The following is a 22661-nucleotide window of genomic DNA, read 5'->3' on the forward strand; positions in this document are numbered from 1 at the left end:
GGCCACTTGGATTTCTTTGGTGTTGGTGAACTAGCCTAACCATTATTCAGAGATTATATATCTCTAACCTAGTTTTTTGTTTTTGTTTTTTGTTCTCTTCATGCTTGACTTTGGAGGTCCTGATTTTGTATGAATGCATTACTTTGGATGTGAGAAATAGAAATTGTCAATTATGTGCTTTCCCTTTTCTGCACAAATTCTGGGAAAATGTAAGATCCTTCCTTTTTTTAAACATGGTTTGAGGGAACAACTGTTAAGTCTAGTCAGGGCAGTTTAATTTAACTTAGACGATCAATTTGACACTTCAGAAGACCTAAAGGTTCATAAAATTCCATCTCATACAGAATACTGTATATTATTTTTTACCAGATATTTTACAAATACCTCACCTCATCCTGTATGTAATCAATAATAATGTATTAGGGTAGAAAGACACAGATATCAATATAAAAAATATATTTAAGCCCTTCAAATTCTTGTGTCCTTTTCTTTAGTTTCTTAATTAACATCGTATTATTGGAATTACTGAATAAAAATAATTGCGAAGACTGTGATGTAGAGGAGAGAAAATCAATATACCATTGTTTATCTTGGCTATGGCTTCAGGTTTCTAAGAACTAGATCCTGAGTTTTGAAAGGTTTTGGTTTGGTTGAGTTTTGAGTGAGTTGTCTAGCGTATGAGTTTGTAAGTGTTCTGCAGTACTTTACTTCCTGTATGGAAATAATTTAAATCTTTCTGCTCAAGATATTCTGGTAGAAATTTAATATCATGACTCATATAGAACACCTTTCCTCCCCCATCCCCCCAAAAAAACTAGTGAAGAGGAAGACCTGCAGGGGATGTTGAAACTATATTTGTTTCTATTTCTGTGTAATATATGGACTAGAATATACTGTGTTTTAAGAATCCAGAAGTAATTCCTGTTAAATTGTAACTGTGGGTAGGGGTTCGTGGGCTTCCCACTCCTGGATATTTAATCACAGAGAACAACAGAATTTTGAAATTTGACTGAAATTGTAGAATCTACCTCATGATGTCCTCAGGTGGTTTTCATTCATTTAGTTTTCTAAAATACTAAAGCTCTCTTGAACAAATAGAAATGCCTATTTTTTTTATGGCCATGGTCATAAGATATGAGTTCTATGATTGGTTACAGTGAAATATTTGGATTTGTATTTAGATTGTATCGGTCTTTTGTTTATTTTCTTTTTAAACCATAGAGTTGAAGCCTAGGTTATGTAGTAGATTCTTATTTCATGTATAATTAGACTCAGGCAATATAAGAGAAGGCCCCTTTCCCTATGAATGACCCACAAAGAAATGTAGTTTAGGAAAGCAGGTTTGATTACTAGACTAACAGAAGCAATACAAAAATCCATCCGTTCCATTATCCTCCCTCCAGTTTTTTCCCTCTTGATACTTGAATTTTCAGTGACATACAAAAAGATTTTATAATAAGCCTCTTTCTGGTCTGTGGGCCATAGTTAAAAGTAAGGAATTTACAGAGCTCTCTCGATGGCCCCTCATAGCAAGTGAGCCACTTTACTTGTGTGTTTTATTCCATGGCTCTTGGGAGCCTTACACACTTCAAAATCTCATAACTCTTTTTAAGGCTATATAAGGAAAGGTGGTCAAGAGGAAAGATAGTGGGAGGAAGTGGTTGGCGAAAGGGGTTCTTCTGAATGAAGTCCCAGCCACTGAAAGTGTCCGATAAAACAGGTAAGTTTACTGTAGCTGGAGTCTCATATGGTTAGCACAGTAATGGGTAAAAAAACTATCCAAGTGTAACAGGAGTGGGTGCTAGAAGCTGTTTAACAAGTGTATCTGTAGTAAAAAGCCCAACATCAGGGTTTAATGTATGAGAGAGCTGCCATGTCTCCCTTATTTGCAGACACAGTTTGGGAGGTACATGCAAAATTGATTTCATGTGCAATAAGTAAAGTACCAGGTTTGAAACTTTCCCAGAATTATATGCTAAAGTTGGTGTTAATTCTGGCACAAGGGTCATGCTTTTCCATGCTCTTTATTTATTTTCAGAGGGCAGGGGATCGGGGAACCTTTGCCATGCGGCTTGCAGGATCTTAGTTCCCCAACCAGGGATTGAACCTGGGCTCCGGCAGTGAAAGCGGTGAGACCTAACCACTGAACCGCCAAGGAACTTCCTCCATGCTCTTTTTGAAGTGCCACTGGGCACTTAAAAACCCAAAATAGCACTCTCCCTGAGACATGGTTAACTGAAGCCCCTGGCCCAGGCTGAGGTGGGGAGAGGTTGAAGTTGGAACATAAGATGGAGCAGCAGTTTGCAGACTTGCCGGTCATTTGTAACAATGTTATGAGATTCTTTGGCTTTTAAACATGGCCTTAAGTTCATGCCAGTATCCCAAAGCCAAATTTAGATGACTTTGTTTCTCAGAATAGTATAAAAATCTAATTCCTTGTGCCCATTGACCTCAACCATGCCTAAGCAATGCTTTGTCTTTGTTTCTGATTTGTACTCTAATTTTCAACCCGTCTTTGTCAAGTAATTGTTCTATAAATAAATACATGAGCTTGGGAAGTTCCTTCTTTAAGGAACCCTACAGCAAGCCTTGATAACTTGGTTAGCAGATTCAAATATGAGAGATTATTCATCTCAGAGAGGCTGGTCCAGAACATGACATCTTAGTTGCCATCAAGTGGGTAGTGCCTTGGCTAGCCTCCTCAAATTACAAAGAACAATGCTCTCCTCAAGGTTTCAGGTCTCATAAAGTCAGTAGAACTTCACAGCAGAAGTAAAAAAGATGATTCGAAAAAAGAAACCCTTGAGTATGATTTTGTATCCCTGGTTAGCTGTTTTTGGTGTACAGATTGTGCACAAAAGTTGAATGTGTGTGTCTGACCTGAAGCCCTGTGGTCCAAGTGTGCACACACCTCCTAGAGTTGCTTTCCTCAGGCCTAGACTGATGAGTTCTAGTCTGAAGAATTCACTGATCCCTTACGGACCACCAGGAACCTAGTACTTCGGCTTTGCAGACAGTGGGTGTGGCCTGCTCTGTCTCCATAAACCACCATCACCCCTGTCTTCTCATTCATACATGCTTACTGAGCTCTCAGTGAGTCCAGAGCTTTGGTCTAAACCTAAGCATAATTTACAACTTGTAGTTTTTACAGACGTTCCCCCTATAAGAGGATTCTTCAGAAATGATCCTAGAAGAGACTTCTACTTGGGAGTGTTTTCAAAGGTCACCAAGCCTGTTGCATTTGGTAGAAAATGTGACCAGTCTGATCTGGTGAGTGAGCTACTCCTTGAAATCTTGTTGTCAGACTGGAGTGAGTGTGTTTAGAATCCTGCTTTAGACATGAAATATTAGTCTGCATTTGAAAGCAAAAGTGTTGGTCACTTCAGTCCTGTCTGACGCTTAGAGACCCCGTGAACTGTAGCTCACCAGACTCCTCTGTCCTTGGAATTCTCCAGGCAAGAATACTGGAGTGGGTTGTCATTCCCTTCTCCAAGGGATCTTCCCAACCCAGGGATCGAACCCGGTCTCCTGCATTGCAGGCAGATTCTTTACTGTCTGAGTCACCAGGGAAGCCCTTTGATAGCAAAGCTGCACAAAAACAGTTGGGACATCCTATTCTGTAAGCTTGGATGAAGTCCCAGCTCCCTCCTTTTAGATCTTCTGCTTGCAAATATAAGAGATATAAACACTTGAGGTAGAAGCAGCAATATTCTTAAGATTTTGCAGTACTCCTAAATCAGCAAGTGTGCCAGACCAACTAGGAAGCAGGCCTCAGCCATGCTTTCTTTGAGTTGAAGATTTCATAGATTTTATACACCCTAGTCACATAAGCTGTTCTAGCCAAGCACGACTCTTTTGCGACCATATGGATTGTAGTTCTTTACCATTAATGCCACCTGGGAAGCCCCAACAGGACACTAGTTTCACCAATAAAAACATTTTGGGATATACAGCATGCTAATGAAAGTTTGCTGCATCGCAAAAGAGCTTGAATGGACCCAAATGAATGGCAGTGACCGTGTTCACTGACAACTCTGAATTAAAGTTTTTAAGTAAATTACATTGTAACATGCTCCCAGACTAATTTACACTGAATCCTTACATGGATTATCTTTTATAACATCATCACTTGGTCACCCAGCTTATCTGTGTTCTGATTTGAATACATTTTGGGTTACATATATATATATAAACAAACTTCCCATTTCATTCATGGTGGAGCTTCAGCGGGTGTGTTGCTTCCATCTTCAAGTAATGCTCAACAACAGACATTGTGGCATCAGTGTCTTAACTGTTCTATAGGGAACTTTTGTAGTTTAAAATGCCCCAATGGATCTCTTATTCTTGGCCCTCTCTGCTTCCTCTCCTATCGCCTCTGTCTTCCATCTGTGTGTGTGTTTTGTTAGTGTTTCCAGTGACACCTGAGGCTTTAGCTCCATTTGCCTGCAGAATTTTCAAGGACCCACCCAAGTTAGCCTAAGACCCATTCCTGATGGCACTTGGGATGACCATGAAGACTGCTGAGCCAGAGAGGGGAAGGTGGGGCCTCTGCTCAGTCCAGACAAAGACCTTGGAATAGTTACCTACTCACAGCCTCACAGGACAAGTGAGACTACAGAGACAGAACTGGGGAGGAGACCCCAGAACTTTATCTGCAGAGCACAAGTCCCACCACCAGAGAGAAGGTTCAAAGCTTGCTCCTCATCAATTTTTCCCCCTTCAAACTCCCTATTGGCTTTATATATATATATATATATATATATTTACTTATTTTTGGCTGTGCTGGATTTTCGTTGCTGAGCAAGGGCTTTCTCTGTTGCAGTGAGTGGGGGCTACTCTTCCTTGCAGTGTACAGGCTTGTCATTGCAGTGGCTTCTCATTGCAGAGCACGGACTCTAGACGCATGGGCATCAGTAGTTGCAGCACGCAGGCTTAGTAGTCACGGTACACAGGCTTAGTTGCTTTGCAGCATTTAGGGTCCTCCCAGATCAAGGGTCAAACCCATGTCCCCTGCATTGGCAGATGGATTCTTAACCACTGGACCAACAGGGAGGTCCCCTGTTGGCCTTTTGGTTGCTGTTGGCTTTTCCCTTTTTGAACAGCCACATGATGTTCAGCCTCCAATGAATAAAACTGAATTGAAAGTGATTGGTGAAAATCATAAAATTTTGGCATCTCCCTGAACAAGAGCCTTTCACTTTAGCCTAGGGTTCTAGGGGTTGAGACTATTGGCAGGGGTAGGAGGGTCTCTGGGAGGGAAGATGGAGTGTATCTTTTAAGAACACCTTCAGTATATTTCAATGAGTCTTTTGATTCTTTGTAGTGTTTTTTCCAAGTGCTCACCATTCTATGGTTGTTTGTTGTTCAGTCACTCAGTTGTGTCCTACTTTTTGGAACCCCATGGACTGCAGCACACCAGGCTACAGAGCACCAAACAGGCCCATCTGATTAAACCATAACCCACTGCATAGATTTCTAGGTGTTTGTCCAGTGACCATGGTGCCAGACATTCTTTTCACCCTGCCCAATCTCAAATTGCCTTCCAGGCACCCAAGGATTGGCTAAGATTTGTTAAAAGTTGCGACAAAGATTACTTTTCACACCTTACTATGCTGTTATAAGGTAGACATTGTTATAGAGCATTTCACTTAGAATTTAGGGCAGTTTCGATGAAGTATTTTGAAAATGCTCAGCTTTTAGAGGGCTTCCCTTGTGGCTCAGTTGGTAAAGAAACCTCCTGCAATGCAGGAGACCTCGGTTTGATCCCTCAGTTGGGAAGATCTGCTGGAGAAGGCAAAGGCGACCCACTCTGATATTCTGGCCTGGAGAATTCCATGGACTATACAGTCCATGGGGTCGCAAAGAGTTGGATACTTTTCACTTTCAGCTTTTAGATGTTTATAAATTCTTTAACTGCCATAACAGATGGTAGTTAAGAAAAAGAATGGAATAAGATTGGTGGAAACAAAAAGTGTTGGAAAGATTGCAATGAACAATAAGAATGTATATGAATGTTCAGGGGATTAGGGTTCAGGACTCTCCTGGTGGTACAGTGCATAAGAATCTGTCTGCCAATGCAGGGGACATGGGTTTGATCCCTGGTTCAGGAAGATTCCACATGCCTTGGAGCAACCAAAGCCCACAAGCCACAACTACTAAGGCCACATGCTGAAGCCTGTGCACCTCAACAAGAGAAGCCATGCAATGAGATGCCTGTGCATTGCAATGAAAGAGTAGCCTCTACTCTCCACAACTAGAGAAAGCCCATGCACAGCAACAAAGACCCAGCACAGCCAAAAATAAATAAATACTTTTTTAAAAGAGAAGAAACTAGGGTTCAGTTCATGACCTGAATTTTCTCTCTCCCACCTCAAAAGTACCCAAGTCAGGGAATTCCTTGGCAGTCCAGTGGTTAGGACACAGTGCTTTCATTGTGGGGGTCCAGGTTCCATCCCTGATCAGGGAACTAAGATCCCACAAGCTGCGTGATATGGCCAAAGGGAAAAAAGTACCCAAATCATGACTGGACTAGAAGACAAGTCCTTGGCAATCATTGGTCAAGAGTCTGAAATTTGGGGGGATTCCTTGGATTAATGATGTTGCTAACCTCGAGGGTGTGGGGAGATGATGGTGTTCCTTAATCAAAGGCTAGAACTTGAAATTCACCGCATGGATTAAAAGATGCATCCTTTCAAATCAAGAACAGTGGGTGGGGCTTGAAAGGGAGTTAAGTTAAAAGTGAAGTTTAAACCTGGAGAATGGACCTGTAGGATTAAAGTTCAGAGTTGGAAAAGTCCGATTGCCCTCTGAATGCAGGAGTTCCCATGGAAACACACCTTAAAAATGACAGGGAGTGGAGAAGGAAATGGCAACCCACTCCAGTACTCTTGCCTAGAAAATTCCATGGATGGAGGAGCCTGGTGGGCTACAATAGGGTCCGTGGTGTTGCAAAGAGTCTGACACGACTGAGCGACATCACTTTCATTTTCACTATACAGTTAAAGGATATAACAAACCACGGCAATAAACAGTATGGCTTTTAAAAAAAGTGACAGGGAGAAGATAAACTGCAGTGGGTACAAGCACAGATGTGGGTTTCAGTTCTAGATCCACCACTAGCTGTGTGAGCTTGGTTGAGAGAATTAACCTTCATTAAACTGTGCCAGTTTCCTCACTATTAAATGAAACTAATAATATTATTAAATAATGTGCTCAGTCAGTGCCTGGCACAAAATAATCACTCAATAAATGTAGGTGATCAGTCAGGTGACAGAGAACAGCATGAAGATTCCCCTGAGCACATATCCCAGACAGAGGAAAACATGAGCCTCTGCAAAGGCAGCACATTGGTTAACGCTTGGAAGAGATTCTAGCAACCATCTCCATTGAAGCTCAGTGACCTAGTAAAAGCCACAAAAACTCAAGAGTCTTTAACTGAAGAGTCTGCGAGAGGATGGAGGTATCCCTCTCGGTCAGGTGACCACAGGTCTAAAGAATAAGATTAACCAAGACCCTCCTAAGCACCCTGCCACCTGTCCATTGACTCAGTGTGTTGAGCCCTCTCACACACAGTGTATGTGAGATCTTATTTCCCGGACCAGGGATCGAACCCGTGCACCCTGCAGTAGAAGCTCAGAATCTTAACCACTGGTCCACCAGGGAGGTCGTCAGTCTGCTTTCTCTTCAGTTGCTTAGGGCAAAATCGGCTGGAATCATTTTCTTCTCTTTGTTTCCTTGTATTTCACATCCATTTATTTTTCCAAGTGCTTACCATGGCACTTGAGGTGCCATGAGGCTGCCATAACAAAATACCACAAACTCAGTAGCTTGAAGTACCAGAAACATACAGTCTCACACTTCTTCCTGAAACCAGTGTCAGCCACCACACTCCCTCTGGAGGTGCTCTGGCCCCTTCCTCGCCTCTCCCAGCTTCTGGGGGCTCCAGGCATTCCTTGGCTTGTGGCCGCGTTGCTCTAGTCTCTGCCTCCGCCTTCACCCTGTGTGTCTCCACAGCCATTTCATCTGTAAATCCTGCTGACTCTAATCCCACAGCTTGCCCAGGAACTGACCCTCCCTCACCATCTCCACGGCTGCCTGGGCCCAGGCCACCACCATCTCCCGCGAGGCCATTGCCGTGGTCTCACCACCAGCATCCCCATCTCCTCAGGATCAGTCCTCAACGCAGCAGCTGGGCCACCTTGTTAGAACCAGGGGGGAAGATGCGGTCCCTTCGCCTCTCAAATCCCCCCCAAGGCACCCTTCTCTCCCAGAGTTCTTGCCGTGGCCCCCGGGCCCTGCAAGATGTGGTTAGCATCACTCTTCTGTGCTCATCCCATGCTGCTCTCTTTACTCCCTGGCCTCAGACTTGCTGGCCACCTCCATGTCCTCAGGGGACCTTTGCATTCATAGTTCCTTCTCTTGGGAGGTCCGCATTCCCTCACTTCCTCCTCTTTGTCTGTGAGACCTTTCCTGATCCTTCAGTGATTCCCACACCCCAGACTCCCCCAGTCCCTGCCCTGCTTCATTGTTTCCCCAACACTCCTGTCACCATCTCACTCCCCCTCACACACACACATATATATACACACACATATACACGTACACATATGCACACATGCACATACCTAAACACACATATATTAGGTTAGTACAAAAGTGATCACAGTTTTGGACTGTGAGTTTTAAAATCATTATAACTAGGCTCAAATACATCTTTATTGATCAAAATAGGAACCATTAAAATCAACACATTTTTGCCAATAAGAAATAAGTTTGCTTATTCCTGTAGTGTAAAAATCTATGCTTTGGGATTCAACAAACTCTTGGAAAGCATTTTCTGCCTCCTACTAGTTATGGAAGCATTTTCCCTGCAAAAAGTTTTCCAGATGCTTGAAGAAGTGGTAGTCGGTTGGCGAGAGGTCAGGTGAATACGGCAGACGAGGCAAAATTTTGTAGCCCAATTCATTCATCGTTTGAAGCCTTGGTGTGTCACATGCAGTTGGGCGTTGTCATAGAGAAGAATTGGGCCCAGTCTGTTGACCAATACTGACTGCAGGTGTTGAAGTTTTTGGTGCATCTCATCAATCTGCTGAGCATACTTCTCAGATGTAATGGTTTCACTGGGATTCAGAAAGCTGTAGTGGATAAGACCGGGAGCAGACCACCAAACAGTGACCATAACATTTTTTTGGTGAAAGTTTGGCTTTGGGAAGTGCTTTGAAACTGCTTCTCGCTCCATCCACTAAGCTGGTCATCACCAATTGTTGTAAAAATCCACTTTTCATCGCACATCACAATCCAATCAAGAAATGATACGTTGTTGTTGGATAGAATAAGAGAAGACAACACTTCAAAACAACAATTTTTTTAATTTGCTGTCAGCTCATGGGGCACCCACTTATCAAGCTTCTTCACCGTTCCAATTTGCTTCAAATGCCAAACAACCACAGAATGGTCAACACTGAGTTCTTTGGCAACTTCTGTAGTTGTAGGAGGATCAGTTTCAGTGAGAGCTCTCAATTGGTCACTGTCAACTTCCGATGGGCGGCCTGCGCTCATCTTCAAGGCTCTCATCTCCTTTGCAAAACTTCTTGAATCACAACTGCACTGTACGTTTGTTAGCAGTTCCTGTGCCTAATGCATTGTTGATGTTGTGAGTTATCTCCACTGCTTTACAACCCATTTTGAATTCAAATAATAAAATCGTTTGAATTAGATTTTTGTCTAACATCATAAATATAAAAAAACAGCAAGTAATAAGTCATTAGCAAAAAAACATAAAGCAAGAAATGCACATTAAAATGATGTATAACATCACATTTATTTAAGACTATATTCCAATATCAAACAGAAAAATTCAATAATGCAGGGCCACAATTACTTTTGGTCCAACCTAATGTATACATACACATGTGTATATACATACATATACACACAGATATTCATACACACATACACACATATACAGACACACATGCACATAAACATACACCCATATATATGCATGTGTATATACACACACATATATACACACACACATACCCCTATGCACATACATAAACACATATACATGCACACACATGAGTCCCAGCTTTATGTCAATATTATTTGTCACTAAATCCCTACATGTACAATGATGTTTGGGACATAGTAGTTGCTCCATAAATATTTATGGGATGAAAGGATGACTCGTGAGGGCCACATGCTATTAAGAATGATTTTTATTATTTTAAAGGTTCACACCATTATAAAATACTCAGCTATTGTGGTTAAGAGTTTGGTAGTTTCTCAAAAGATTAAACATAGTTACCGTTGTTGTTGTTTAGTCACTCAGTCGTGTCTGATTCTTTTGCAATCCCATGGACTGTTGCCCACCAAGCTACTCTGTCCATGGATTTCCCAGGCAAGAATACTGGAGTGGGTTGCCATTTCCCTCTCCACATGACTCATTAATTCCACTCCTAGGTATATACTCAAGAAAATTAAAAACATTTGTTCACACAAAAACATATACATGAGTGTTCAGAGCAGCATTACTCATAATAGCAAGAAAGTAGAAACAACCCAAATGTCCTTTAAGGGATGAATGGATAAATAAAACAGGCTATATCTGTGCGGTTGAGTATCATTTGACCATAAAGAAGAATGATGTTCTGACACATGCTACAACTTGGATGGGCCTTGAAAACTTTAAGGCAAATGAAAGAAGCTAGACTCAAAAGGCCATATGTTGTAAAATCCCATTTAAATGAAATGACCAGAATAGACAAATCCACAGAGACAGAAAGTGGATTAGTGGTCACCAGGGGCCAGGGAGACAGGAGAATGGAGAGTGACAGCTAATGAGTGCAGAGTTTCTTTTTGTTTTGTTTTGTCATTAATGTTTGTTTATTTGGCTGCATCGGGTCTTAGTTGTGGCATGTGGGCTGTTTGATCTTTGCCACGAAGGCTTAGTTGCAGCATGTGGGCTCTAGTTTCCTGCTGCTGCTGCTGCTGCTGCTAAGTCGCAATTTCCAGGGATCAAACCTGGGCCCTCTGAACTGGGAGCACAGAGTTTTAGACACTGAACCACCAGGGAAGTCCTCAGAGTTTTTGAAGTGAAGAGAATGTTCAGAACTAGGTAGTGGTGATAGTTGCACAATTCTGTGAATGTACTAAAACACTGAATTGTATACTTTAAGATGGTAAACTGTATGTGAACTTTCTCTAAATATATATATATATATATATACCTGTGTTAGATATTCTTTTATCCCTATCTTACAGATGATGAAACTAAGTGCCCAGCAGAAGCTCTGCCCTGGTACCCCTCAACTGTACTCCAACCTGCGTCTTGCAGGACCATCCTGCAGTAACTTAGGTCAACAGGAGGTGAGTTGCCTAGAGAGTTGCTGCCCTAAGGCCCTTTCTAACCTCTTATTGTTATTTAGTCCCTAAGTCATGTCCAACTCTTTGCAACCCCATGGACTGCGGCCCACCAGGCTTCTCTGTGCATGGGATCTTCCAGGCAGAGTACTGGAGTGGGTTACCATTTCCTTCTCCAGGGGATCTTCCTGACCCAGCAATCAAACCCTGCATCTACTCCTGGCGGGCCAGTTCTTTATCCCTGAGCTACCTGGGTCTCCCTACCATTCAGGAGCCTGCTGTGAGGCCATTTCTCATCCACGCCCTGGTTCCCACCTGTCTCCTTGGCTTTCAGAAGGATGTGTCTGCAGCCCCTGAGTCAGTCCATAAAACTGCTTGGCTCAAGCTGAGACTGGGCTTCTGCACAGCAGAGCAGCCCACTGCCCCTGCCATCTGTCACTCAAACCACCACCTCACGGTTGTCCTGTAGGGACACCAGTTGCTGACAACATGCTGATTTTGCTTTTGCTGTCCGTGTGTGTAACTTTTGATCTAAATCCACATGGGCTCAGTACCTCCTTGCAGCCCAACCTGTGGAAGTGTGGCCGGCCAGCCTGGCAGCTGAAGCGGTGATCCTCATTGCCCTGTCAGCTACCATACTGCTTTCTGGGGAATGCTTGACACTGAAAAGCAAGGATGAAACAAGTTTCCCCAGGCTCCACCACTGCTGGAGCTGAGAAACTGACCAAGTGGTCTGACTCGAATTAGACAAAGGAAAATTCATCTGGCGTGACAGCTAATGAGACATGCGTGCATGCTAAGTCACTTGAGTTGTATCCAACCTTTGAGACCCCATGGACTGTAGCCCGCCAGGCTCCTCTGTCCATGGGATTCTCCAGGCAAGAGTACTAGAGTGGGTTGCCATGCCCTCCTGCAGGGGATCTCCCTGACCCAGGGATCGAACCTGGGTCTCCTGCATTGCAGGCAGATTCTTTACCATCTGAGGCACCAGGGCTATTGCCTCTCAAATTGCCCTTGATGTTTCCAGAGGCTGGAGGTCATCACCATGAGGAACACTAAGGTCATGACACGTCACCTAGGCCTTCTTCATTTGCCAGACTGACCTTTCGGCTCCCTCTTCCGTCCTCGAGATGGACAAGCTTGCCTCATTCCTGTGAAGTTGAGGCAGCAGATCTTGCAAAGTTTCTGCTTGTCCATGGTGGAAGGGATCAATTCCACAGCCATGGGAGGGATGGAGGTGGTGGCAGGGCTGCAGGGCCACTGTGAATGGACTCCAAACTGACGAAGAGGCAAGGAGGGCTGGGAAGTGCCCTGTCGGGGAATGAATTCCAGTGCTGGATGAGGCTAGGATTTCACAACATCTTTCCTCTGAGCCTGACTCTCCTGCTCTGTGAGATCTGGGGATGAATAGCTTCCTCACAGACCAGCTGTGTCAATGAGCAGGCATCAAGTCTATGAAGTCACCTGGCAGTTTCACAGCAAGAAGCCCCAACAATGGGTCCAGTGAGGAGAGGTCTGGGGCAAATGGATGCTTCTATGACCCCACCCATGGAGAAGTCTGTCCTTCCGGCTTTAAGAGCAGGCAGGCACTATCTGATGAGAGATTTTTTTTTCATATATATATATTTATTTATATTTGGTTGCACTAGATCTTTGTTGCTTGTGTGGATTTTCTCTAGTTCTGGCGAGCAGGGACTGCTCCCTAGTTGTGGTGCACAGGGTTCTCATCGCAATGACTTCTCTTATTGCAGAGCACGGTCCCTAGGGCTCAGCAGTTGTGGTGCATGGGCTTAGTGGCCCATTACATGTGGGATCTTCTCCGGCCAGGGATCGAACCCGTGTCGCCTGCACTGGCAGACAGATTCTTAACCACTGGACCACCAGGGAAGCCCTGGTGGGAGATTTCTGAACAGTCTCAAAATCAGCTCTGAGCCAAGTTTTGCATCATTTGAGCAACTTTTATCCTTTTACTCAACTCTGTGTTCCAGTCGAGCTAGCAAAAGAACCAAGCAGAGTGACTTCCCTGATGGTCGAGTGGTAAAGAATCTGTAAGCCCCTGAGCCACAACTACTGAAGTCACACTCCTAGAGCCCCATGCTCCGCAACAGGAGAAGCCACCGCAATGAGAAGCCTGTGCACCACAACGGAGTAGCCCCCGCTCGCCACAACTAGAGAACGTCTGCCAGCAGCGGCAAAGACCCAGCACAACCAAAAATAAGTATAAGTAAATAAATAAATATTAAAAAAACCCGAGCAGAACATTTTTCAAGGAGCCTTGAAAAGGGAGTGGCCTCATGTTGAATATGGATTCTGCAGAGGTATCTCCCTATTTACAAAGAAAAGAACTAAGCTTGCCAGCACCATGCATGTGTGCTAAATTGCTTCAATCGTGTCTGACTCTTTGCAACCCTATGAACTGTAGCCTGCCAGGCTCCTCCGTCCTCCTCCTCCATCCATTCTCCAGGTAAGAATACTGGCATGAGTTGCCATGCCCTCTTTCAGGGGATCTTCCCCACCCAGGGATTGAACCTGCGTTTCTTACACCTACTGCACTGGTAGGTGGATTCTTTACCACTAGTGCCAGCTCATGTTTATTGCATCCTTAGTTTGTGCTCAGTTGCTTCAGTCGTGTTCAACTCTTTGAAACCCCATGGACTGTAGCCTGCCAGGCTCCTTTGTCCATGGAATTATCCAGGCAAGAATACTGGAGTGGGTTGCCATTTCCTTCTCCTTTAAACCAGGAATTTAGTTGTATAATTTCATCATCTCATTTAATTCTCATATCATTACCCCATTTTACAAAGAACCTAACCCTGAGACCCAGAAGGGTTACATAACCTGCCCCAGGTCACACTGGCCAGTGGGATGGGGTATGTTCCAGCAGGGTGAGGTTGGAGGTTCTTCAGGCAGATGCAGAATCTGGAGAGCCAACCTGCATTCAAGAAATAAGGATGAAGTTCAGGATATGGCCACCTGGGGGCAGTGCATAAACACCAAATGGAAAAGCTACCCCCTGTCCAACCCTCTTGGAGGCCTCCAGGGGGTCCCTTTGTATACTTACTTTACAAATTTCTGGAGCAGTAGTGGGAATCTTTCCTCCTGTGCAAGGGTTCTCTCAAAAATGGGCCAGGAAGGACTACAAAGCAACAGAGAATAAGTGGCAGCACTTACCACCTGAACCCCAGGGGTTGCAATAATCCCTGCAAGCACCACGGTTGATGTGGCAGCCAGCAATGGGTCAGAGCAGAAGGGAGCTATGGAGATGGTGATTGAAACATTTTGGCATAGCCACGGACAAAACAGTTGGTTAGCCAGCAAGAGCAGTACTCAAACTGAAAAATCCAGGAAGACGCTGATGAAGTCACATGCGTGCTCAGTTGTGTGCAAATCTTTGTGACCCCATGGACTGTAGCCCACCAGGCTCCTCTGTCCAAGGGATTTCCCAGGCAAGAATAATGGAGTGGGTTGCCATTTCCTCCTCCAGGGGATGTTCCTGACCCAAGAATCAAACCTTCATATCCTGCGTCTCCTGCATTGCCGTTGGATTCTTGACTGCTGAGCCACCAGAGAATCCCTGATAAAGGCACACCCTCTTGCCTATTTCTACACAGAGCCAGTTTTTGAACCCAGAATCCACTGACTAAAGAAGAGGCTGGAGGGAACCCTGGCAGTCCAGTGGTTAGAACTTGGCATTTTCATTGCCATGGCCTGGGTTCAATCCCTAGTCAGGGAACTAAGATCTTGCAAGCACTGCAGCATGGCCAAGAAATAAAAATTAAAATATAAAAGAAGAGACTGGAACTCCAGGCGGATGGCCCTGGTGATGAATGGCAATTGAATATGGTAATGATTCCTTTTGGCTTTCTCCCAAATGGGATCTATGGCTATTAACCTGGGTAATTAAGCATTGGGAAATACCTAAAATTTGGAAAAAATTTGCCCACAGATTCCAGTTGGCTTTGATAACCTGAGATCCATGGCCCCTAAAGGACAGGAGCCTGTAGGGCAAGGGAGTAAATGGGAATCAATGGAGTTCTAGCCATTGTTCACTTTGGAGCAGGTCCACTGACGTTGGTAGAACCCCACGGGCATTTCCTTTGTCCCTGCTGTGTGTTGGAAATACACTTGATAGTTGGCTTAATCCCAAGAGTTCTTTTAATTATAGTGATTTGAATGGGGATATAATGGCCTCTCAATGTGGTTTTAATTTACTTTTCCAAATTGACTAATGACATTCAACATCTTTCACATGCTTATTAGACACTCATATATCTTCTCTGGTGAAATGTTTATTTTGCCCATCCATATCTTGACTGGTTTGTTTGTCTTCTTACTGGATTTGGTTTCCCATATATTCTGGAAACAAGTCCTTACCACATTTGTGTAAATAATTTCTTCCAGTCTGTGGTTTATCTGCTCATTCTCGTAATAGTTTCTCTCACAGAGTGAAGGGTTTTATTTTGATGACATTCCATTTTTATTGATTTTAAATTCACATAATATAAAATTAACCATTTTCATTATTTTCCACAGCAGCTGCACCATTTTACAATTGCAGCAACAATGCACAGTGTTCTAATTTCTCCACATTCTCGCCGACACTTGTTATTTTCCATTTAAAAAAAAATCCATTTTAATTTATGTGAAGTGGTATCTCATACTGGGTTTGGTTTACATTTCCCTTATGGCTAGTAATACTGAGCACCTTTTCACATGCTTACTGGCTAACTGTATATCTTATTGGAGAGATGTCAAGGTAAGCCCTTTGCCCATTTTTAAACTTGGTATATGATTTATATGAAATATTTTCTCTCATTCTGTGGGTTGTCTTTTCATCCTCTTGATAGTGTCCTTTGATGTACAGAAGTTTTTAGTGTTGTCTCTTAATCCATTTGACTTAACTTTAAAATATAAGGCATGAAGTTCATTTTTTTTGCATATGGATATAGAATTATTCCAGTATCATTTGTTGGAAATATTGTCCTTCCTCCACTAAACCAATGTCAAAAATCAAACCTCCGTTTTTCTTTCTATCCCATTTCATTGATCTGTGTATCTAAATGTTCACCAATAGCACGTTATCTGGGTTATTTAGGGCTTCCCTTGTGGCTCAGCTGGTAAAGAATCCGCCTGCAATGCAGAAGACCTTGCTTCAATCCCTGGGTTGGGAAGATCCCCTGAAGAAGGGAAAGGCTACCCATTCCAGTATTCTGGCCTAGAGAATTCCATGGACTGTATAGTCCATGGGGTTGCAAAGAGTCGGATGCAACTGAGTGACTTTCACTTTTCATTTTCACTGGGTTATTTTAGCTTTTTTTTTTTTTTTGTCTTCACCACAGAGCATGTGGGATCTTACTTCTCTGACCAGGGATCAAATGCATGCACGCCCCCTGCATTGGAATCGCAGAGTCTTAACCAGTGAAGCACCAGGGAAGTCCCTATTTTACACTTTAAAATGGGTACTGTAACTCTTTCCATTTCATTCTTGTTTTTCAACATTGTGCTAGCTATTTTTTGCCTTTATTTATTAACTTTAGAATATCATATCTATGTCTATAGAAATTCTGCTGGGATTTTTTGTTGAATTGAGTTTTAATGAATTTGTTGTTGTTGTTGTTCAGTCACCCAGTTGTATTCAACTTTTTGCGACCCCCTGGACTGCAGCATGCCAGGTCTCTCTCTCCCTTACCATCTCCCAAAGTTTGCCCAAGTTCATGTCCATTGTATCGGTGATGCCATCCAGCCATCTTATCCTCTTGACACCCTCTTCTCCTTCTGCCCTCAATCTTTCCCAGAATCAGGGACTTTTCCAATGAGTCAGCTGTTTGCATCAGGTAGCCAAAATACTGAAGTTTCAGCTTCAGCATCAGTCCTTCCAACACGTGTCCAGGGTTGGTTTCAAGATTGACTGGTTTGACCTCCTTGCTGTCCAAGGGACTCTGAGGAGTCTTCTCCAGCATCACAGTTAGAAGGCATCAATTCTTAGGCACTCTGCCTTTTTTATGGTCCATACGTGACCCTACGTGGCCACTGGGAAGACCATAGCCTTGACTAAACGGACAGAGAGTAATGTCTCTGCTTTTCAACACACTGTCTAGGTTTGTCATAGCTTTCCTGCCAGGTAGCAATCATCTGATTTCAGGCTGCAGTCACCATCTGCAGTGATTTTAGAGGCCGAGAAGAGGAAATCTGTCACTACTTCCACCTTTTCCTCTTCTATGTGCCATGAAGTATGTGAATGGAGGAGGATAAACGCGTCTGGATATGGGACCAGATGCCATGATATTAGTTTTTATAATATTTAGTCTTAAGCTGGCTCTTTCACTCTCCTCCTTCACCGTCATCAAGAGGCTCTTTAGTTCCTCTTCACTTTCTGCCATTAGAGTGGTGTCATCTGCATATCTGAGGTTGTTGATGTTTCTCCCGCCTATCTTGATTCTCGCTTGCAACTCATCCAGCCTGGCATTTCTCATGATGTTCTCAGTGTACAGACTAAACAAACAGCAGACATCCCTGTCGTACTCCTTTCTCAATCTTGAACCAATCAGTTGTTCCATACAGGGTTCTAACTCCTGCTTCTTGACCCATATACCAGTTTCTCAGAAGACAGGTAGATGGTCTGGTATTCCCATCTCTTTAAAAACTTTCCACAGTTTATTATGATCCACACAGTCAAAGGCTTAAAGAATTTAGGGAGAATTATTATCTGCCAACTCATGAACATGGTATGCCTTTTTATTTAGATCTTCTTTGATGACTTTCATTAGAGTGTTATAGTTTTTAGCATAACAATACTGTACACATATTAGATTATGCCTAAGTATTTTATATTTTTAATATTAAAAATGGTATTGATTTTTTAAAATATTTATTTATTTGTGTTTGGTTTTAGTTGTGGCATGCAGAATCTTTGTTACATCATGCAGGACATGAGGGATCTTAGTTCCCTGACCAGGGACCTGCCTCTCCTGCACTGAAAGTCAGATTCTTAACCACTGGACCACCAGGGAAGTCCCGGTATTGATCTTTCTTAAAATTTGAGTTTCCACTTGCACAGTGGTAACAAACAGAAACATAGATTTGTGTGTGTGTGTGTGTGTGTTGTCCTTGTATCCTGTGACTTTGCTAAATTCACTTATTAGTTCAAGGAGTTTCTTCTGGGGCGACCCTTAGATTTTCTATGTAGACAATCACATCATCTGACCATAGAAAGCTTTATTTCTTTTTTTCCAGTCCTTGCCTTTTATGTCTTTTTAAAGCTGTTTCCATTCATAACATGTCTAACACCAAATTTGTACATTTTTCCATGTCAACAACCAGCTCTCACACCAACTGGGTATCCTACAATTCAATTCAGTTCTGACACTTTCTACTGTAAGTTAGCACAGACCCCACAGGTTAAGGGCTCAGTCCCACAAGACTGTCCTCCTTGCCCCACCCCACAGATGCCAGTCACAAGTCCCAGCATTGTTACCCGTACTTCTGACAAACCTGATAAATTCTGATAAATCATGGGTTTCCATGGCCTCCTTATCAGGTTCACATTTTGCTAGAATGGCTCACAGAACTCAGGAAAATACTGCACTTATTATTATGAATTTATTATAAAGGATACAACCCAGGAACAGCCAAGTGGAAGAGATGCACAGGGCGAGAGATGGTGGAAGGTCTCAGAGCTTCCGTACCTTCCCCAAGTGCACCACCTTCCCAACACCTCCATGTTTTCATCAACCTGGAAAGCCATGATTTTGTGCTTTTATGGAGTTTTCTCTCTTTTTTTGCACTGTGCTGGCTCTTCCTGGTGGTGCACAGGCTGTTCATTGCACTGCATGGGCTTTCTCTAATCGTGGCACACATGAGCATTTCTTGTTGCAGAGCATGGGCTCGAGAGCACACAAGCTCAGTAGTTGTGGTACACAGGCTCTCTAGCTGTTGTGTGTGGGTTTAGTTGCCCTGCGATGGTGCAGAAGAAGACTCTTACGAGTCCCTTGGACAGCAAGGAGATCACAAGGAAATCAACCCTGAATTTTCATTGGAAGGATTGATGCTGAACCTCCAATACTTTGGCCACTTGATATGAAGGGCTAACTCACTGGAAAAGACCCTGATGCTGGGAAAGATTGAGGGCAAGAGGAGAAGAAGGAAACAGAGGATGAGATGGTTGGATGGATGGCATCACCAACTCAACGGACATGAGTTTGAGCAAACTCCAGGAGACAGTGAAGGACAGGGAGGCCTGATGTGCTTCAGTTCATGGGGTTGCAAAGAGTCAGACGTGACTCAGCAACTGAACAATGAATGTGTGGGATCTTAGCTTCCCAACCAGGAAATGAACCTGCGTCCCCTAGAACCTGCATTGAAAGGTGGATTCTTAATCACTGGACCACCAGTGAAGTCCAGCTGAGGTTTCGTTATGTAGGCATGATTAATTGAATCATTGGCTATCGTGATTAGCTCAGTCTCCAGCCTCTTCTTCCCCAGAGACTAGGAGGATAGAGCTGAAAGTCCCAACCCTCTAATCATGCCTCTGTCTTCCTGTGACCAGCAGCCACCCTGAAGCCATCTAGGGGCTGCCAAGAGTTGCCTTGAAAGAAGAAAAGGTTGCTGTTTCTTCTACCAGAAAATTCCCTGGAATCTGGGAACTCTGTGTCAGGAATCAAAGACCAAATACATATTTCTTATTGTATCACAGGTTACACAACAATTCTGACTTCCACCTTGCAGGCACCCCCTGTCTCTCTCACTTGCTTGTTCTAGGGAAAGCCAGATGACACATTGTGAGCTGCCCTGTGGAGAGGTCTCCATAGCAAAGAATTACAGTAGACTTCTAGCCAACAGCCAGAGGAGACCTGAGACCTGCAGGACAATAGTCTGGAAACAACTGCTTGAGAGAGTTTGAAGCAGATAGTTCAGCCATAGCCAAGTAGTGAATGAATCCTTGAGTTCATCTCCATCTCAACAGCAGCAGAGCGGGGCTGAGAGAGGATAATGACAGAATCGGGCCCTCAAGAGGGAACCATGGGCTTCACTGTAAGAAAGAGTGGTCTCCACACCAAGCAAGGCAGGGGGACTGGGACTTGGTTAGGACTTGGTCCTCAACCATGCCCCATAGTGAGGGGTCAGCAAGCTGGTTGGGCTAAAGACCTGGCGTGATGCTGTTGGAGGACCAGGAGGTTACAGTCAAGCTTTGGGGTCAGGACAGTCCTACAGTGGCCCCAGAGGGACAGGGAGGGGAATTCAGTGACCCTGGGAAGTCAGGTGGAGGAGGATGGCCTGTCCACAGGCCCTGAAGGTCTGCAGCACAGTGCTCATGGGCAAAGGATAAAGGTGGTAAAAGCTGCACAGGACCTGAGGGGCCTGAGTGGTGGGCCATGTCCTGAGCCAATAGTTTGGAGTCATAACCGAAACTAGCACCAATTCTGACACCTGGGCCTGGGGAGATGCGGCCCCAAGTGGCTTGAGAGAGACAGAAGCAGGGGCTGAGATCCCAACCAAGGATCAAACCGAATGCCTCTTGCATTGGAAGCGCAGAGTTTTAACCACTGGGCCAACAGGAAAGTTCCAAGGCCTTCTTGAAAATTCGAAGGAAAGAAAATAGTCTGATTGTTCAGGGGCCCTAACTGTCCTAGGATCTTCATCCTCTCGGCGAGAGGAAGCACTGGGTCCTCCGCAACGTTGTTAATCTTTAGTCACCCCTCTCCTGGCCAGACCTGCTGCAGCTATGCTCAGCATCTCTGCTCACCAGCCTCTTCCATAAGATAAAGTTTGGGCTGGGAGCCAGTATGATTGACAGCTGGAGCTCCTATGGGGCTCATTAAGAGAACTGGATGAGGGAATCCAATAGAGTTTGCCCTCTCTTGCCAACCCCAGACCCATCAGCGGTCTGGGAGCATGGAGAAGAGTTCTCCTGGGCTAGATGCTGTCTGCATCTTGCCAGCTCAAATCCACTGCCAAGAGTGGCTCTGCTCTTGCCCAGCAGCTGGCCTGGAATATTCCTAAGTACCAAAACTTCCCATCCCTGGGACCGGGGATCTCCTCAGACCCCCAGCATGCCCCTCACTGCTTTCCATTCTAGGGACCCCATGAGCTACTTTGGACCACTCCCAACCCTTCTTCCTCCCCAGCCAAGTGCTTTTCTTCCCTGATTTCCGAGTCTCATGACATCCTGAGCTGGGTTGTCATGTTTCTGATTGGCTAATTTCATTTCCAAAGACCTGCTTATGATACAGAGTGTTTAAAACCTAGCTGTAGACTTCATGCCCACATAACTATGTCCAAACGTGGGCTAATTTTCCTTTTCTGTTTATACTCTGCATTGTTCTAATATTTTTATGGCTCTTTTGTTACTTGCAACCTCTGGCAGAACAAAAGATACTTCCAGTTTGGAAGGTCATTATTTTCTCTCCAGGTGATCAAGAGCAAGGACTCTGGAGGCTGTGGTATTTGAATTCCTCACCTGGGTGAATCTGGGCAAAAGACTTCATCCCTGTGCTTTAGAATTCTCACCTGTGAAGCAGAATCAATAACCATTCCTTCGGCAGAGGATTGTGGTGAAGATTAAATGAGTTAATGGGTATAAAGTTCTGACTGTTATACACTACATCTTATAAAGGGATTTTTTTAAACAATATTTTTATTTGGCTGTGTAGGGTCTTAGTTGTGGCACATAGGATCTTCTGTCTTGATGTGGATTGGGGGATCTTTAGCTGAAGCACGTGAACTCTTAGTTGTGGCATGTGGGATCTAGTTCCCTGACCAGGGATTGAACTGGGGCCCCCTGAATTGGGAGCAAGGAGTCTTAGCCACTGGTCCACCAGGGAAATCCCCACAGCATATTCTAAATAAATATTTTTTAAATAAAAATTTGAAATTCAGCTCAGCTGTCACTGAAAGCAGGTGAGTCACGGGGTCCAATGGCTCCCATGTCAACCCCTGCTTCTGTCTCTCCCAACCCACTTGGGGCCCCATCTTATCCTCTCTCAGCCCCGCTCTGCTGCTGTTGAGATGGAGATGAACTCAAGGATTCATTCACCACTTGGCTATGGCTGAACTATCTGCTTCAAACTCTCTCAAGCAGTTGTTTCCAGGCTGTTGTCCTGCAGGTCTCAGAGAATAAAGAATCTTCCTGCAATGCAAGAGTCTTGGGTTCGATCCCTAGGTTGGGAAGATCCCATGGAGAAGAGAATGGCAACCCACTCCAGTATTCTTGCCTGTAGAATTCCATGGACAGAGGACGCCAGCCTGCTACAGTCTATGGGGTCACAAAGAGTCGGACATGACTGAGTGACTAACACTTG

At 44.1% G+C, this 22661-nt stretch overlaps 1 long non-coding RNA gene across 2 annotated transcripts in view; it reads right to left on the minus strand.

Annotated features, from left to right (window-relative positions):
- Positions 1–14116: 14116 nt before the first annotated feature.
- Positions 14117–22661, minus strand: part of LOC145547423 (uncharacterized) — a 44525-nt gene continuing 35980 nt past the window's right edge. For both annotated transcript variants that reach the window (XR_014083826.1, XR_014083827.1), the window contains 2 exons: positions 14426–14500; positions 14117–14296 (listed from right to left, as the gene is read on the minus strand). This is a non-coding gene — a long non-coding RNA (uncharacterized LOC145547423). The remainder of the gene's footprint in view (positions 14297–14425; positions 14501–22661) is intronic.

Source organism: Giraffa tippelskirchi, chromosome 4 (assembly GCF_054371585.1).
Source record: "Giraffa tippelskirchi isolate mGirTip1 chromosome 4, T2T-mGirTip1v1.2.pri, whole genome shotgun sequence".
Taxonomy (NCBI): Eukaryota; Metazoa; Chordata; class Mammalia; order Artiodactyla; family Giraffidae; genus Giraffa; species Giraffa tippelskirchi.